The sequence below is a fragment of the Coturnix japonica genome, chromosome 1 (assembly GCF_054131305.1).
Source record: "Coturnix japonica strain WE chromosome 1, WE-NBRP24, whole genome shotgun sequence".
NCBI classification, from domain to species: domain Eukaryota; kingdom Metazoa; phylum Chordata; class Aves; order Galliformes; family Phasianidae; genus Coturnix; species Coturnix japonica.
The window spans coordinates 154,388,057-154,393,832 of record NC_140663.1 but is presented as its reverse complement, the minus strand read 5'-3'; the positions used below and the strand labels follow the sequence as shown (position 1 = coordinate 154,393,832).

Genomic DNA, 5,776 nt, shown 5'->3' with positions numbered 1-5,776 from the left:
ATTTGGTTTCCCTGATAAGTTTATCTATGATCAGAACTGAGTCATACAGAAAATACTCCTACAAGATTTGACCTTTTACTTGTATCCCACACTGAGATAATATTATACTTAAAATGGATATCAATAAGAACTTTGTTTGAAAAACTATATTTAAAATAAATTACTTTTAAATAACAGAAACTGTTTTCAATTAGCCCTGTTAAAGGAAATCAACTAGAAAGTTATGTATGCTTTTTTATTTTCTTTATATAAATTATACCCAGGAGTCCTATGATAGCAGCACTATACAAACTATGCACTACCTTTATATTTATTTCTTATCAAAATAAACTTAACAAATTAGATTTGTTTTTACAGCACTTTATATCCAATAATGACAATGTTGTATTGGTCCCAGGATAAAAACAATGAAAGTAGCAGCTGAATGGTATTTTTATTAAGAGTTAACAAAAATGTCCTGTGCAAACACAGTGTATAAAGAAAATTAATTCCATAATTCCTTACGATGAAGGCGTCCCTCTCTTTTTTCTTTTTTTTGTTTCTCACCATATCAATCTCATTTGGAAGGATCATTTTAAGGGGAAAACTTTAAGTTTTAGCATGACTTACTCAGCAAAATGATATAGCCGAACTTAAACGTTGCTGACTGCTACGATTTAATATTAGGACCTGGCAAATGCTTTGATAACTTAATACTTTTTAAAAGAAAACTTGTTTGTTACCGAAGATTTTGGGAGCTCAGAAGAAACATAATCTAAAAAAAATAACAAAGCTACAGATCCAAAAGAGAGGTTTCTTCTTTTCCCCATTTTTTCCATTTCCTCTACCTTGAGCTGGTTCTTCCATGTGAGCGCATTTAGAGGCCTTTTACTGGAGGCAGATTCAAATACCACTGAGATATTCACTGTACAAACTCAGCAAGAGTCCACGTTTTCCTCCAGCGGTGGAAAAATGGCAGGGCTAATAGGCTGGGGTTTGTTACTAAAAAATGAGACCTTACACCAAAACATAAAAAAATAATTAAATAAATAAATAAAATAAGACATTGTTTAGAACATGTGGTTTGCTACTATGAAATTAACAGTGGAAAATCTCGTTACTTCTTATTTTATTCTGTAGTGGGATTGTTTTGTAGACTGAGACGAATCTTCTCTTAAGCAGAGCTTCTCTTCCTACCTTGCAGCATTCTACTCTGCAAGCAGCTCTTTGCTTTGCGCAGCTTGCCTTGATGTTTCAGGTCAAAGTGCTGAATTAAAAGAAGAAAACAGATTTTTAACCACGTGTGCCTCTTGTGTGCCATCCTCTCCAGCTCGTGCTCTGACAGAGGACTGTCCCAATGAAGACCCTGGACTGAGGGTGTTCTCCATGCAGTGCTAAGAACGTATCTGCTCCTACTGAAAGCTCCACTGGGGCAAATAAGGCATCAGAGAGATACTGATATCACCCCTCTGCAGGAAGCCCTATGAAGAAGCGAGGTGTAACGTGGATGGATGGAACAGGGGTTCTGGAGTTCAAAGTGGACAGAGTAGAAAAGAGAATATTGTAAAGGTTTTTGCATTGAATTTCTTGCCAAAGTTTGGAAGCCTCTCATCTGATTTCTGACTTTGGATTGAGGCTACAATGATTTACAAGAATAGAGGACCAGATGTCCAATTTGAGGTGAAAATATTGCCAAGGCAGAAGCCTTGCTCAGAGCTTAAAAGCTTCTATATAGATACATATATATGTCCTACTTATTGTGACTCAAATCTGAAACTCCTATGGTTTAAAATACCAAGTGAGATTCAGGGTCACATAACGTTTGCTTTCCATAAACAGCCCAGTGGATTTCCCTGGTTGCACGTGACCAGGCTCACTCTTGTGCTGAGGTGAACCATCATATTGTAAACTTCACTTGCAATACAATCCTTATGTAACTCAGCTTGCGTATTTCCAGATATCCTTTTATTTTCAAGTTCATCCATTCCCCTGGCACTCAGCACTTTTCCAGGACCTGGTTTGTCATGAGAATTTGACATCTTCTCCCTGAATAAACAAAATATATACACATAAGATCACTGATGAGATACTATATTATATATATATATCAGATACTATATTTCTTTCGAACATCTCCCTAGTCCTCACTTCTTAACAAAGCTGCCGAAGGCTGAGCTCTACATCCACATGATGACTCACCCAGATCCCTTCTGCCAGGGCCTCCTTTTTCCATCAGTGGTCATTCTGGGAGCTCAGGAGGTCAGTCTCTCAATATTTTTTTGGAAATCAGGGAAGGAAATGGATCAGCTGCTCAGTGAATACAGGTCATATGGGGAGGGGCTGAGGAAACTCTTATTGTTTGGTCTGGAGAAGAGGAGGCTCAGGGGAGACCTTATTGCTCCCTACAACTGCCTGAAAGGAGGTCATGGTAAGGTGGGGGTTGGCCTCTTCTCCCGTGCAGCAGCAATAGGATGAGAGGGAATGACCTCAAGTTGCACCAGGGGAGGTTCAGGTTAGATGTTAGGAAAAACTTCTTCCCAGAAAGAGTGGTAAAGCATTGGAACAGGCTGCCCAGGAAGACACTGTCCCAGGAAGTGTTAAAGAACTGTGTAGATGTGGAACTGAGGGACATAGTTAGTGGGTATGGTGGGGATGAGTTGGTGGTTGGACTAGAAGGTCCTATTTTCCAACCTTAATGATTCTATAATTCTGTAATTCCATGAAGGGAGGAACCCCGACTAGTCTGAACTCCCAAATACTCAGCAATGTTTAGTCTGAACTCCCAAATACTCAGCAATGTTATGCTAGAAGTAAGTGTCACTGTATGGGCACAGCTCATATGTTTGTTTCTAGCCAACTGCACTGTGGTTTTACAAAAAGCTAAAGCTAAAGCAAAGGGCTGTTCATTGCTTCATTTTGAATAAGAGTGCCTGGGGAGTAGGCATCTGATGTTTGCAGTGGCATGAGCACCTGCAGTTTGTGGGCTTGGAAGGAAGAGCAGCAGATGTTCAGCATCTCTGCAACATCAGGCCTTGAACTGAACACACATGACTTCAAGGATGACCTTCCAGGGGTGCAGTGAGTGGCTCCTGCCATTTCAGGACTGGGTGCCATTTAGAGCATTATCAGAGATTTAGGAAATTAGTTCAGAGCTGGATATGAAAACACATGGGTCATTAACGGGACCTGATCAAGGTCTATAAATATCTGAGGTGTGGGGGGCAAAGTGGGGAGGCCAGACTCTTTTCAGCAGTGTGTGTAGACAGGACAGGGGGAAATGGCCTGAAACTGGAGCATAGGAAGTTCTGCACGAGTGTGCTCAAGAACTTCTTTACAGTGAGGGTGACGGAGCACTGGAACAGGCTGCCCAGGGAGGTGGTGGAGTCTCCTTCTCTGGAGATATTTAAGACCCGCCTGGACACCTACCTGTGTGACATGGTGTAGGGAGCCTGCTTTGGCAGGGGGGCTGGACTCGATGGTCTCTGGAGGTCCCTTCCAACCCCTACAATTCTGTGATTGTCTAAGAGATGAGCAAATGCTAAATGTGACCAGGCTGAGACAGAGAAAATTTCATCTCTTGACATGTCCAGAGTACCAGCTGAGACTGACAGCAAGTGCTGAGACCTTGCTGATAGTGTGATGCTTTGGAGCTGCACTACCCATAGTGAAACTAGCTCAATTTTGACATCTACCACATGTGCAATTGAAAAGTGAACTTGCAAAACGGGGATTATTTTGAGAGCTAAGTGAAACTAGCTTGTTCAGTCTGTAGAGCTCTTGGGTTCACTTTCTTACATTTTGCTTTGTACAGCTCTATACACCAAGAGTTTTGCTTTGAGTTTTAGGTTCAAACAAAGCAAAACTGATCACAAACCACTGTATGTTGATTTTTCAGATTGAAATTAGGTCTCACGCAGAAATTTTCAAAAGCCAAAGTGCAGAGCCTGCGTTTCAGCCCAGTCTGCTTCCAAGCTGTCAGCCTGAGGTTCAGAGCCAAGCTTTCCTTACATGCACCGATGCTGAGAGCTGCCTCCTCTGTGCAGTTCCACATCCACACAAAACTCCCTAAAACCACCCGATTTTGCAATTTTTTCCAGGAATAATAGGTGAAGCCATCCCAGCGTTGTCAGATTTAACTAACATCAAATAGTGCCAAGCTCGTAATTGTTACCTTCAATAGATTTGTTTCTAGCTAAGTCCATGAAAATTATTACAAAAGCACATAAATCCCGAGCTACAGTTAGCACTATTTTCTGCTAGAACAAAAGCCGCATGCTTACCTTTATTATAACAGACATGTCTTGCCAAAAACAGTAGGGCAGAATGTCCAGAAACACCCTCCTGAAGAAAGCTTTGAAGAAACACCTACTTAAACACACTTCCAGCCTTTATTTTATCCACTTTGCACATTTATTTTCTTAGCAGCCCTCGAGCCCAATGGTTAACACGTTGGATTATCGTTCTTACTGGCCACAGAAAATCATTTCTGTCTCACTTACAGCAGCGCTTATTATCATACTTCCAAGCTCATCATTTAACTTTCCACTATATTAATAACCTGGGGCGATTTTACCCAGCAAGCAACCTAAACCTTCTGACTTTGACAGAAACCTTGTGTGCTTATTTCTCTTTCTAACCATCAAAGAAGGTCACTGAGCTACTCTAGGTATCAGCATTTTTCCTGTGTGATTCACTCACACCAAGCAAACCCTCTAGACCAACATTTCTTCCGTTTCTGAATTCATACTTAACCAATAGGATCAACAGGTCCCCTTCTCCGTGGGTGGTGATAATGTCAGTACACCACTGCCCAAATAACCTTTCTCTATAGGGAAATGCTAACATTTAATTCTTTAAATTCAAACCACATGTATTTTGGTCTTATAACCGTACTCTGCATTAACTGCCTTTTGTTATTAATTTGTATCACTAAAAACCTTAATGAAACCGGTTATTTAAATTGGAAATGTTAAGTGCAGTAGACATCTAAAATTCGGGTATGAGCTATAATACATCAAAATATTTAAATAGTAACTAAATATTTTACCTAACCATTGTAAACACATTTGCAGAATTAATAATGACACAGCCCTGCGTATGTTCAATGTAAAGCCACGTCTCCAAAGAGCTGTTCACCTCAGCCCTTTGCAGGGAACATAAGCAACAGCCAGAGAGGCTTTTGAATGGTTTCTATCAGTTACCTTCATCTTACTCAGAAACAGAACGTGCCATTTAAGTACTGCATATGTGAGACCTCCGCTAAGGAGAACAAATGACATGCGGGTTGGCCACATGCTATTTTCCTGGTGTTCTCTGAAAGAGGCACTGCCACTGTATGCATTCCTCACAAACACTGCCATGGGGTGACCACAGACACACAGCTGGCAGTGAAGGGGTCTTGTTATTACAAGACTTGCAAGGCATCCTTGGGGCTCGGTCACAGATTTCAGGATGCTTAGGTTCCAGCTCTCTCTGGCTTCCTGTAATTCTTTCCCAACTCATAGACTTTCAGTTATATAATTCCCAGTCCATAAAATGCTGTCTCACACTCTGGGATTTGGTAAAAATGGTCGAAATACCATTGTTCCCTTCTAAAGAGACAAACCAGTCCTGGTTCTATGTATGTTCCTGCACCTTCCTCCTGCTCAGACTGCTGGCATGAGTGATGTGAGGAGAGTATTTGTTTCTCCTCTCACAAAACCACTGCCACTGTGCCACTAACTAATATATTCAAGGTTTTTAACTTCCCTCCTATTCAGCAGACCATCAAAAATGAACCTGATTAGCATAGCTTTGT

General features: G+C 41.0%; 1 long non-coding RNA gene across 1 annotated transcript; it reads right to left on the bottom strand.

Moving 5' to 3' along the window:
- Positions 1–1,922: 1,922 nt before the first annotated feature.
- Positions 1,923–4,365, bottom strand: LOC146762793 (uncharacterized). The gene is made up of 2 exons (XR_014942136.1): positions 4,260–4,365; positions 1,923–2,025 (listed from the first exon to the last, which is right to left on the bottom strand). It is a non-coding gene; the product is annotated as an uncharacterized LOC146762793 (long non-coding RNA).
- Positions 4,366–5,776: the final 1,411 nt, after the last annotated feature.